Genomic DNA, 14,020 nt, shown 5'->3' on the forward strand with positions numbered 1-14,020 from the left:
TCGAGCCTATTGTATGTCGCGCTACGAGTTGCATAGTCCATTCGATGAGGTCAACTTTTGAATTACTTTAACATCGAGTACTAAGCACCGGCTTGTTGGAACCAATGGTTGACGATTTATGGTTGATTAACTTTTGGAAACAAAAATTCAGTCAGCATGGCTGGATAGTCATTCACCGCACCGGCACCTTCTACCTCATTTCGAAAAAAATAAGGACCGAAGATGCCGCAAGTGTTCTAAGAACATCGCTAACAGATTTATTTCTTTCAAAGTAGATTTGGAGGCGTTGTTCTGGCGTTGTTAAACGATTCATGATGAATTGCCAGGCCTTACTGAACAGAAATGTCAACACAGTTCGCCATTCTCAGTTGTCAAACTATATTTATCTATATCATGCACCTAAAAAATCTCGAAATCATCTATCAGTAACATGAAAACCCATACTTTTTCTATAAAAAATATACCCGTTGTATGGCATAGGAGTAGAGAAATGGCATAGGAGTAGAGAAATTTATAAAAATCGTGCTTATATCCGATTCAGCGCATATTCTGGCTGTAAATTGGGTACATACGAAATCTGTTGCAACAGAAGTCATAAGTAAACATTACGTGAACATGACAACGTTCACAGTGCAAAGGCCAATCAACCATCGTACTGGATCACTTCTACCAGAGCTCGATGCAGATTAAAAATTACTTGAGACTTATTTCATTCATCACTGATGAGCAGGTTGGTCAACATTACGAATTCAGTACTTGCAATAATTGAGAAATTGTTGCTACATTACAAATTTATTCGGATAAACCCTACTAATTAGTTCAACGATACAATTCACCACTTAAATATTACTTTAGAACCAAACAATTTAGTGTTCCATTGAAATTGACTTGGTTGTTTTGTCAAATGCTCTCAGCTATGTTTATTTTGCACATTTTTGCGCTCCTATTTCTATTAATAAAATATTTTCTAAAAACAATTTCTGTAAATGTCAACTCAGTTGCTTCTTCTTTCTTCACCTTCACATACATGCGCATTTATGAGCATATGTGTAAGTGTACTTGTAAGTTCATGTCTGGTTGACCTAAATCCTTCAAACAGAGTGCAAATTTTCATCTAACCAAATGCAATTTGCATGTACCAATCTATCCATCCAAGTAGGCATGACGTTGTTAAGAATGCATGTGGATGTTGCAACGGAATGTCAGCAACTGCAACAAACTGCTTTGTTCTTCAATTTCCTACTGTTAAATTGTTGCATTTGTTTGTTTGCAGAATTGGGTATAAGATTTTGGTTGTTTGTATTTAATGAATTAAATCCTTGTGTGCTTTCATATAAGATATTCAAAAATTGTCATACGTGCAACGTATCTTATTTATATCTCAAAGTAATATACTTATTTATATCTGAAGTACTTCAGTCAAATGAGAAAAGTCAAACAAAAGATACAATAAATAAACAATTTTTTTATAAAATATATCCTCTTTTTACTGGTTGAGGAGCAGCCGCTGGATCGGCTACTAACAGCAGGCGGCGAACGTCAATGGTTAATGACGGCGAAAATGCTTGATCTATCTATAGGTATGTATATCTATATTGAGCGATATTGCAGTTATGTTTCTGATGAAGGTTAGGATAGGTTAGGCGATGTGGCTGCCCTTCGCAGCACTCAGACCAGTAAGAGGACCCTTCTGATACCACCGTAACTACCCTGTCCTACTCTACTTGTTCCTCTCTAAATCACTGTGTGACCTTTAAAAAGCTGGTTTGAGACTCCACAATGTTTTCAAGAAAATCGAGACCGTGCAATCTCAACCGTCTTCTACACAGAGTCATGCACTCACATAGAAGTTGTTCGATTTTCTCTTCGTATTCTATATCCTGACAACTTCTATAATAGTCAGTGGATGGTGTCCCTAATCCATTGGCATTCCTTCCAATTAATTTAAGTAGACTCTTAGTGTCTACTGATAGCGCAGGTGTTTAGCTGCCTCCAGTTGGAATTAGCAACAGCAATGGTGTGTCTGTTTATTAGAAGTTTGTATGTTGCCAAAGGCATAGGTGTGTCAACCTTATCCTGACTAATTTGGAGCAAGGAACCTAATTTAGCTAACTCATCTGCCGTACAGTTACCTTTAATGCTTTGTGTTCTGGCATCCAGAGTAGATTAATAGAAAAATACTAGACAAGTATTTTTAATAATTTGTAACACTGTTTTACTGACTTAGACGAATGTTTACATAATAGGAGCTATTTCAGAGCTATCTGACCATCGAAGTAAATGAGGATTTCTATAACTGGGACTACACTTTTATTAATCACTAAAAGGCTTTCTAAGATTGTCAGTATTTCGGCTTACAATACGCTGCAATTATCAGGCAAGTTAATAGATATATTGATACTTATAGTCCGAATATACACCACCTCCCACTTGGTCATTGAGTTTTGAGCCATGAGTGTATATACTGGCTTCATTTTCATTATTTATTACACCATTTGCCCAGTCCACTCGGTATGGAAAATGGATGGTATAAGGCCTGACTGGGTGTGTATTCAGCGAGCCACAAAATTTGGTGGTATTAGGAATACCAAGAAACGTCCCACGCATGCGCGAGTGTCCCTGATTGTTTGCCTTGAGCATCGATGATTCCCTCAATCTTAGCACTGCTTTGGCGGCTAGGTATCTACGATATAGGCCAATTGGCAATAAATGTAGCGTAACATTTAGAGCCGAGGTTGGCGTTATTTTGAGCACTCCAGTAATACTGAGACTTACCACTCTTTGAATACTACCTAGCCTCTTGAAAGTTTCCATGAACGTTTTTTGTCAAGCGTTAAACCCAAGTGGCTTGCCTTGACACCGGTGAAAATACTAGTTGAATAAGTATTCAGATTGCCGTATTAAGGGTAAGATTATTACTATAGAATTAAATGCTTTTATGTATGCATAATATATTGAAGAATACATTTTAATTTGAAGGTTGTACCTAGACTCTTATGGCATTGACTGATAAAACGTGCGGGCAGAAAGCATTGAATATGCATACTTTTTCTCTTCCTCGTCTCTATAACTATACAAAGCTACAGAAAAGCTGAATCCGCTGTTTAAAAAGTTCATGTTGTCGAAACAGGCTGCTGACTCCAAGGTTCAAAGGCCATCAAAGACGATTATAAAAAAAGTTTGCCAATATTACTGGAGAATAGTACGCTATATTTTTAGATAAGCCAAAAGGCAGCGAGGTGAAAGAGTTGGTTCAAGATTACCATTCGGAAGTGCATAGCTCTGAATCTCTCTGCATGAAAACCCAAAATGATAGAAAAAGTTTCTTTCTATTAACGGTCGCCGCTTGGCAGGCAATGGCAAGCCTCCGAGTGTATTTCTGCCATGGAAAAGCTGCTCATTAACCATAAAACCATCTGCCATTCATAATCGGCTTGAAACTGTAAGTTCCTCTATTAGTGGAACAACATCAAGACACACGTCACAAATAGGAGGAGGAGCTCGGCCAAAAACCCCACAAATGTATAAAAGATGCCATGAAGGGAAACAGAGATGGAAAATGGATTTCAGATGCTCTAAATTTGTATGAAAATTTTATAAAAGTCCTGTTGCGATGAGTAGGGGCAGGTGAGTAGGGGCACTCCGCAAGGTGGTGTTCTCTCGCCCTTCCTCTGGGTCGCTGTTGTAAATGACTTGCTGGAGGAGCTGGTGAAAGGGGGCTGCAGGGTGGTTGCCTACGCGGATGACGTCGCATTAATCGTCAGAGGAAAATTTGTGGATACTCTGTACAACCTGATGCAGGGATATCTTAACGTAGTTGTTAGATGGGCAACGGACTGCGGCCTGTCGGTGAATCCTCTTAAGACGGAGCTCGTCTTATTTACGAGGAAACATAAAATACCTAGAGCTCAACTTCCCTCACTAGGGGGCGCTCCGCTGATGCTTTCTGACAAGGTTAAGTACCTAGGTATTATCCTTGACAGCAAGCTCACATGGAAGCCCAATATTGAGGAAAGAGTGAGGAAAGCAACAATCGCCTTGTATGGATGCAAGGGCGCTATTGGTAAAAGATGGGGCCTCTCGCCTAGAGTTGTTTTCTGGCTATACAATACTATTGTAAAGCCTATCTTGTTATATGGAGTCATAGTCTGGTGGAACTCACTAGAGAAGACGACATTGGTGAAGAAGCTGGAGAGAGTCCAGAGGTCGGCACTCATTGGAATCAGTGGGGCGCTTCGAACGACTCCTACTCTGGCGCTCAACGCAATGTTAAATGTGGTACCCGTAGACATTGCAGGCAGAATTGCCGCCTCGCGTACCGCAATCAGACTGAGGGGCTGGAGCTATAAGCTTAACCTCACTTATGGGCACTCAAGCATTCTCAGAAACTTCGAGTTCATCCCTCTGTCAACGGATCAGTGTATACCCTCGTATAGTCCTACCGGAAGCTTCTCCACTCATATTCCGTCAAGGGAAGAGTGGAGAGAGGGCTACACTTGGGGACAGGGCATGGTGAACTTGTTCACGGATGGATCGAAGTTGGAAGGAAAGGTTGGCGGAGGAGTCTTTTGCGAGGAGCTCCCCACCAGACTCAAATTCAGGCTACCGGACCACTGCAGTGTGTTCCAGGCAGAGGTAGCCGCAATCAAGGAGGCAGCCGATTGGCTGCTCAAATGCGTATTAACGGTCAAGAAAGTAAATATTTACTCCGACAGCCAAGTGGCAATAAGGGCCCTCGGGTCTACGACGGTGCATTCGGAATTGGTCAAGGAATGCTTGACCTCGCTTTCGACTGCGTCCGAATTCTTTAGCCTTTCATCAGCCTCATCTGGGTTCCTGGTCACAGCGACATTGCTGGAAACTGTGAGGCGGATGAGCTGGCCAGACAAGGGACATGCGAGGTGATTTCCCCGCGAAGGGAGGGAATTGGGATCCCCCTGACTACCTGCGGTCTGCTCCTGGAAAGATGGGCATCGCACCAACTCAGCGAGCGCTGGGCAAGTACACGAACGTGTAAGGTCGCGAAATCCTTCTGGCCACGTGTGGACCGCAGGCGCTCGGGCGAGCTTCTGAGGCTGACAAAATTTCAGCTCTCCAATCTCGTGGGTTTTCTCACAGGACACAATGCGCGAGGAATGCATGCTGTGAGACTTGGAATCATCTCGAGTCCCTTTTGCGCTGGATGTATGGAGGATGAGGTGGAATCATCTCAGCACCTTCTCCTTAGCTGCCCTGCTCTGGCGGGGCTAAGATCTAGGCATCTTGGCTCCTACTTCTTTGCCACGCCTGCTGATATAGCTGGCGTTGACATAAAAAATCTGATGAATTTCATCAGCAGCATAAAGCGGTTGACGCAAACATAGTCATCGTTCGTAATCGTAATCCGCACGCTCCCAACTATCCCAGCACCTCTCCCCACCCTCTCCCTGTATCCCGCCTCACCCCTCCATAATGGCATCACAAAGGACTAATCCTTCTTCGTCCAAGTGTGCCCATTCCCTGGGCAACCATATCAACCTAACCTAACCTGTTGCGATGGCTGTCCTGTACAAGTGTGGCTTCGAAATATGTAACCGTCCTGCTTATAGACCAGATTTAGTGCATTGAGATGATTTATCACTTTCGAAAATGAAATAAAGCTTCTAAAGAGAAAATTCTGGTTATGATGAAGAGGAGTTGGCGATTTTTGCCTATTTTGAATGCTTAAACGCAACATTGTGCTTTTTGATAATATAATATGATAAACTTTATGAAATCTGAAAAACGTATCAAACTTAAATCCAAATATGTTATATTTAAAAGGAAAAACAATTTAACACCTCTTCCTCATCAATTCTCAAACTTTCTGATCACCTCTCGTATGTACATATTTATGTATGTATGTACGTGCACGCTTATGCTAATTTATAGATGCAAACAAATGCTGTTTCGCATTTCCGCACTTGTTATGCTCAATACTCGTAGTAATTTGAATTTCGTTACCAGCACTCAGGACACAAATACACCTGTAAAATATGCAGAGCTACCCTGCGAGAAAATATAATCATGTAGCATAAGAGACACTATAGCTCCAATTTCACCTATATAATATAATAAATGGCAACGTGGTTTCGCCACTTAGCTTTTACCCAAGGATGATAGAAACAAGATTGCGCCCATCAGAGAGTGCGTGACGTTGCACTAGCATAGTTGTGTGGTGTTGGCAACCTTTGCTCTTCGCAATAAATTTAGTTTTTTTTTAAGCCCAAAATGCGAAAATTTTTGAGTTTGGAGTTTGTTTTTTTTTGTTTTTTTGAAATTACCTTAACTGTTACTACAAAAATTTGCATGATTAAAAACAAAACGCTGAAAACGACCACTCTGAGGAGACTTTAGTGCTATTGAAAATTTGTAAATTCTTATAAAATCTGATATTTTGAAAGTGCAAATCTCATTTTTGCTCCTTTTGAGGTTATTCAAGAATATTGGAACGACTATTATCAACTATTCTTAACATTTATAATGTATTTATAAATTTTAAATAGCCTATGAATTAACTGAATATGAGTTAAAGCCATAGAGGTTTAATATAGTAAAAAAAAGTCAAAAAATATCAGATACTACTCAAGAAGCCATAACGAACTTTTTGAAAAGGAGTATCTTATCTTGTTACATAGCCTCTAATATAGCAAACAAGTTTTTTTGGCCTGTTTTGAAGAACATGACATACGTTTTAAATACAGGGATGGATTTTCAAAACTCTGTTTTTTTCTTACAGCTTTTTGTACATAACCAGAAAATATTTATTTAAAAAAAGCAGACACTATTTGCCACACATATAATACAAAGTTCTTTAAGTAATTCAATAAAAATTTGGTATTTTCTTTTCTTTAAATGGGCTTTTTCTTTCCATCATAGCTTTTACCCAAGGATGATAGATTCAAGGTTAGCTTGATAGCATGGTGAAAAGATTTTTGGAGGTGTACTACCAGCAGACCGCTATTCGGCTCTGAGTGAATTTTACAGATATGCCGACGTCATTCGTTTTCTGTTTCACTAAGCTAAAGCTAAATTTTGTGAAACACAAAACGAATGACGTAGAATCCAAAGTTCCCCTCAATTTTTTCATTTCACCATACCTAACGAGCAAACCTGATATCTATCATCCTTGGCTTGATAGGTATGGTGAAAATAATTTTTGATGGGAACTTTGGTGTCAGCGCATCTGTGAAATTCGCTCAGAGCCGAATAACGGTCTGCTATGTCATGGTGAATAGAATCCTTGGTGCTGTAGTACATCTTAAAAAATGCTTTTATCAATCCTAAAAGCTTCACTGAAAGCACTACTTGAATAGTACAAAAGCGCGATACTCTGAGTGCTCGATCTCTTTTTATTGGAAGTCGGGCACACGAGAGGTAAGTTAAAACTATATATGTGTTGCTATGACTAAAAGATGAGCAGCGCGAAGTTGGATACTTATGCCATAACCTCACTTATGCCAATAACAACCTCACATTGCTTGTTGTGATTCTTATTATAAATTCCTACGCTTAGATGAACAGTGCAGAGCTGGTCTCTAAGTGTTGAAATGCATTGCCATCATATATACGAGGTGTGTTAAAAATATAATGTGAATTTTCAAATTTCTTTGGATTAATTTTTTTTTTCATGTTAGTACACCCGTCTCAAAGATATTTTCACGGTTTTAGCAATATACTCGTAGCTCATTTAGTTTGTTCGTGAGAGGCATAAATACAGTCAAGTGTTTTGCGTGTAGATCAAAAAAGTTGCATCAAATGATTAAGAAATGGAAATAAGTGCTTAGAAATACTTGAAATGTTGACAGTGGCATACGATAAGAGTACTCTGAGGCAAAAAAATGTTTACATGTGGTGCAAGCTTTTCACAGAAGGTCAAGAAGATGTGAATGACGACGCCCTGCCACTTTTTCCTGTTTCCAAGATTGAAGAGACCCATGAAAGGACGACGTTTTGCGACGATTAAGGAGATAAAAACCGAATCGCTGAGAGAGCTCAAGGACATACCAAAAAATGCATATCAGAACTGCTACGAAGGTTGGAAAAAACGTTGCCACAAGTGTACAGGTATTTTATCTGAGAGGGACTACTTTCCAGAAGATAAAATAGAAATAAATAAAATAGAAAATAGAATAAATAAAGGTTTTTTGAGAAAAATGAAAATTCACCTTATTTTTTAACAAACCTCGTATATTTATATTTACACATATTTTGTCATCGTAGTTTCCGAATAGAGACCTAATTCCAAAATTCTAATAAATAATAAATTGTACAAAAACCTCTTAAAGAGAGAGAAAGCGAGTACTTTAAAAGCATGCTTTGTTGTTGTTTGGTTTAGTTTCCCCTTAAAAAATGCCAATAAATAACAACAAATAATTTATGACGTGTACTTTTATATGAATTTATTTATGCTAATTAAAATTGACCATTCCTGTACTTCTTTGGCTTGGGCCGGGATGAAAAAAAAATCGCCATTAATCCCTGTGGTAGCACAAACACACTAAGCTATGCGCCCTTAATGTGCTTACATAACCATCAGCAGCCACTTCAAACTAAAATAACTTAACTAAAATAAATTTGCCGGAATTTTTTAAATTTTGTAGGTTAGGCTCTTGAAAATAAAATTTCCAAGTACAATAATTTTTTAATGTTCAATGGAATTCAATTTCGCTTTTTTGGAAATTGTCGTGTACAAATCCCTATTTCGTCACGTGTAAAAGAGAGTATAAACGAACTATGTTGATATACATATTTCCAGATTTTCGCGCAGAACAGCAGTTACGAATAAGTATTTTTCTCACTAGGATATGGATGCACACATACACCTACACACTGGTACACATGTTTATGCATTAACGCATCACGGAAGTTAAGCCATCGCGTAAATATTATTGATGTGTAGGATGCCATTTAATATCTGTATGTAACTGCGGCTATGACTGTAAACTGCCGTGGTTTGACAATCAATTCCTCAAAAGCCTGGCCTGGCTTATGAATATTTATACATGCACTGGCATGCAACGAGCAACGAAACTAACGCGTGTGCTCACTCACATGGATCTGAGTGAGACAGTCAATGAAATCAATCATACGTAACAATAAAAGCAAAATCTACACCTATGTAAATTTATGTGGCTTCCAAGTGTACAGTAGCTAGTCAATCATTTTCAATACTTGTGAAGTTTTAAACTGTATAACAGCTCAGCTTGTTTTTAATAGCTAAACATATTCTCGTTTGTTGACAAGCAACAAAATGTATATATATATATAATTGGCGCGTACACCCTTTTTGGGTGTTTGACCGAGCTTTTCCACCTATTTGTGGCGCGCGTTTTAATGTTGTTCCACAAATGGAGGGTCTACAATTTCAAGCTGACTCCGAACGGCAGATATTGTTTTTTTTAAGGAGCTTTTTCGTGGCAGACATACAGTCGGATTTTTGCCATTGCTTACCGAGGAGTGAACGCTAAAAAAACTTTTTCTTGTTTTTGGTCTTTCACTTAATTGTTTTTGACTTGAATGTGAAGCCATTGACGGCTTTGAAAGCCGATTTGCTGTCCGAAAGTATTTTAATTTTTACTTTCTCGAACACACTTTTGGATATGATTTCCACTGTTTCCATTATGGCGAAGTACTCCGCATGGAACCAGTTAGTATCACGGGAATCTCAGTTTTCATTCATCATTGGAACCATTTAGACGCTCTTATAAGGTGTAGGATAGGTTTTACCCAACGCAATATAGTTCCGTAAGAGAGTAAAAGTGTGTTTTCCTAGCAATCTTGCTCTACTCCAAGGCTGGGCAATTACAGAGGAGGTGCTGTAATGTTTCTTCCTCTTCCTCGTCTCTACAACTTCTGCAGCGTTCATGAGAAAACACTCCTAGCCTAGAAGAGTGTCTCTCTAACAGCCAATGACTGGTAACACAAGCCACTGTCTTCGAGTTCTTCTCTCTTGAGAGGTTGAGCAATTCTCCTGAACTTTTCTTATGTAACTAAATATTTGCGGCCAAATTAGCCTGGTTATAACATAAGTATTTTCTTCTCTCCATGACCTATTGACCTCATGGATGATATTATTTTTTATCCTTAATTGGCAAGTTTGCATAGGAATTCCAATATTGCCTTTGTTTTCAAACTCATCGGCCTTGGAATTTCCTTCAATATCTCTATGCCCCTGAACCCATATAAGACTGACCTTGAAGGCAGTGCTAACATCAATTAAAGCTGCCAGGCATTCCTGAGCAACCTTTGATCTTAGTTTAATTGCCTTCATTGATTTGATGGTCTCCTGGCTGGCGGAGAAGATATTTTTCGTAGTTTTTGTTACGGCGTATGTATTGAGGTACATAGTTACCTCCTCTAAAGCTAAGACTTCTGTTCGGTAGCCGCCACAGTTGTGCAGAAGTCGGACAGATAATTCTATTCCTATTATTTTGAAAAAAAAACTCCATAGCTTACTTAATTTTCTAGCTTGAATCCATTGGTGTAACAATTTATTTTCCCCTTTCTCCATGGTCTTTGAGTTAACCACTCTCTTCTTGACGGAAGTTTAGTCTTGAAGAGCCTATCGAGGGTCAGTTTAGGGAAAGAATGGTCGATTTCTTGATTATAACTACTCATGATCGAACCGCTGCGTCTTCCATTGCGGCGTACTATTAAGTCTACGTGCTGATGCGGCGACCACTTCTTTTCCTACCAGATTAAGATCAGGTGGCATCATGCTAACTTTCATTTGATAGCTGCCTACTTTCGACTTTCGCATGATGCCATTGGATTCAATCGATGTCATATGGTCCACAAAATATATTCATCAAGAGACTAAATAACTTTTTTGACTTTTGACCCTTGACCGATATCTCATTCGATAATTTGCTCTCGAAATGGCTGTGAATTTTTTGATGAGTAGTGCACTAAAAACAAAAACATTTTGTTAACTGCCACGTCTCGGTTCTACCTGATACCGTTTTTTCTATCTGTATTTCTTTAATTGAAAATTATAAGGCCGCTGACAATAAAACTGCTACCAAAAGCCATAATTCTGAAATAGGTGGATGCACAAGCGCAGCAAGCAGGTTATTCATGGAGACTATATAAGAGAAGTACCTTCTACTCAAATATGAACGAGACGGTATCAATAAAACGGTCCGCGGATGACATATGGCAAAAATAAATTTTTTGTTTTTTGGTAGGACTGTTATAAGCTTACATGGCAAATTTCAGCGTGATATGTCACATAGTTTGTTTTCTGTACTACTGTAAACAAGTCAAGCTCGAGTGTGTTCTTCGAATTCTCTTTTATGACTTCAATTGTCTCAAAATGTTTTCCACGGAGCGACAACTTGAGCTTGGGAAACAGGAAAAAGTCACATGGAGCCATATCAGGCGAATACGGTGCTTGCGGAACGATATTAACATTATTTTTGTTCAAATAATCGCGAACAAGACGTGATGTTTTCAACCGATGTACGACCCTCTTTGAACGATTTGTACCACTAGAAAACACGTGCACGCGATAGAGCAGAGTCACCATAGGTTGTCTGCAACATTTTTAAGGCGTCTGAAGCCGAAATTTTGTTGGAATAACAAAATTTCAAATAAATTCTTTGAATTTCCATCGTTAAATTCGAAGAACATACTCGAGCTTGACTTGTTTACAGTAGTACAGAAAACAAACTATGTGACATATCACGCTGAAATTTGCCATGTAAGCTTATAACGGTCCTACCAAAAAACAAAAAATATATTTTTGCCATATGTCATCCGCGGACCGTTTTATTGATACCATCTCGTTCATATTTGAGCAGAAGGTATATGGCATTTTTTATATTAAAAAAATTAAATTTCAACTACCATTCCTCTTTCACCTATATTTCCTCCAAAATAAGAAATATGTTGTAAGTAAAATTTTGAAAAAATGGATGGTGCCACGCCAACTTTTGGGTAAATGTGTGTATTAGGGTACCAACTTACAAAAACTTAGTAGACGTCTTGCTATCCACCTCATTTAGATGTGGCATAAATAATATTGAAATCGGATCAAAACTATGCTATAAAAAACGTTTTATGTGTTAAGACTATATTGCTGTCCATCCGACAGATGTTACAAGCTACAACTTGATGGCATTCCTTGATTCCAAATATTAATAGCCAGGCCTAACTGAAATGTCATCCATCCATACCAACTAAAATTGTATAAAGTTCGAAACCTCAAAATAATAGAAAAAAGTTCTTTCTAATAGCAGTCACCCGCGGCAGGCAATGGCAAACCTCTGAGAGTATTTCTGCCATCAAAAAAAGCTCCTCACAAAAAACTATTTGTCATTCGGAGGCTACTTAAAATGGCAGGTTGCGATCTGTAAAATGTTAAGCAGTGACAAATGAGGTGCTTTGAATTCTCGAATTCATGTATAGATTTTAAATATGGACTGGGTAGTGGCATTATTATTTCTGCTCAGAGGCAACATCAAATAAAATCTCAGTTCTGTTTTGTTACCCAAAATCTTCGAATTCGTAGCTGTCAAGGTGCAATTTAATAAAAAAAAATTACTTTTCTTTATTTTATTTTATTTAAATTTAAAAAAATTAGGCCCATTTCCTAGTAAATTTAATGACAAAAAAAATGTTTTTATTTGTTTATTTAATCTAAATTAGATGTCAAGGTGCATTTGCTATTCAATTTAATAAAAAATATAATAATAATTTTCTTTCTTTTATTTAATTTAAATATGCTGTCAAGGGGTATTTCTTCTTTAATTTAATACAAAACATTTTTACTTTTGTTTATTTATTTATTTAAATTAAAATTGCTTATTTAATTTAATAAAAAAAATGTAATTTAAATTAGCAGTCAAGGTGCTTTTCTTATTAAATTTAATAAAAAAATACTTTTCTTTATTTTATTTTATATAAATTTAAAAATTTAGATGCATTTTTTATTCAATTTAATGAAAAATCAATCTTTTTATTTATTTAATTATTTAATTTAAATTAGCAGTCCAGGTGCATTTCTTATTCAATTTAATAAAAAAAGTCCTTTTCTTTATTTTATTTTATTTAAACTTAAAAAATTTAGATGCTTTTTTATTCAATTTAATGAAAAAAAAAATCTTTTTATTTATTTTATTTAAATTTAAATTAGCTCTCAGGATGCATTTCTTATTCAAGTAAATACAAAAAATCCTTTTTTATTTTATTTAAATTTAAACAATTTAGGACCATTTATTATTTAATTTAATGAAAAATTAATTTGTTTTTATTTATTTACTTAATTTAAATTAGCAGTCAAGGTGCATTTCTTATTTAATTTAGTAAAAAGAAAAATACTTTTATTTATTTTATTTATTAATATTATTTAAATTTAACAAATTTAGTTTAATGTTTGGGTTTTCTTAAATCCTATTCATACTTTACAAATATAAGTATAAATAAAATGCAATGTAAAATGAAATATTTTTTTATTAAATGAAATATTATTTTTAGTTATTTATTAATTTATTAATTTAGTTAGATATAACATTTGAAAGTATACACCCAAAAATTTGGAGAGCTATTAGCTGCCAGAGCTGTCAACCTAAATTCCATTACTATTTGCATTCCAAACGTCGAAATGTAACGCACTTCAGAGCCATTAAAGCTTAATCGATGAAAAGTCTCAATACCAGTAACGTGGATAGTGGTTATTAAATTTTAAAATACTGCAATAACTGCGCTCGACCAGCCCGCAACGATTTGCGCCCATAAATTATTTGTGCAGCACTTAACACAATTACTGCATTGACGCATTGCCGCCCCCATCAGCGTTAATGAAAATGCACCTGGAAAGCCTGCGATTAACATTGCGCTGACGTAGTTATTAAAAGCAGAGAAATTATTTAATTTACGCAGTAGAAGATTACAAGCGCAGCGGAAAATACGAATTTGAAAGTGTTAATGCAAGTAGGCAAATCTAAGCATATAAGCTGTTCATAAGAAATTGTGCACTCCAATAAGGCGGCCATAACAA

The sequence above is a fragment of the Anastrepha obliqua genome, chromosome 3, assembly GCF_027943255.1.
Source record: "Anastrepha obliqua isolate idAnaObli1 chromosome 3, idAnaObli1_1.0, whole genome shotgun sequence".
NCBI lineage: Eukaryota > Metazoa > Arthropoda > Insecta > Diptera > Tephritidae > Anastrepha > Anastrepha obliqua.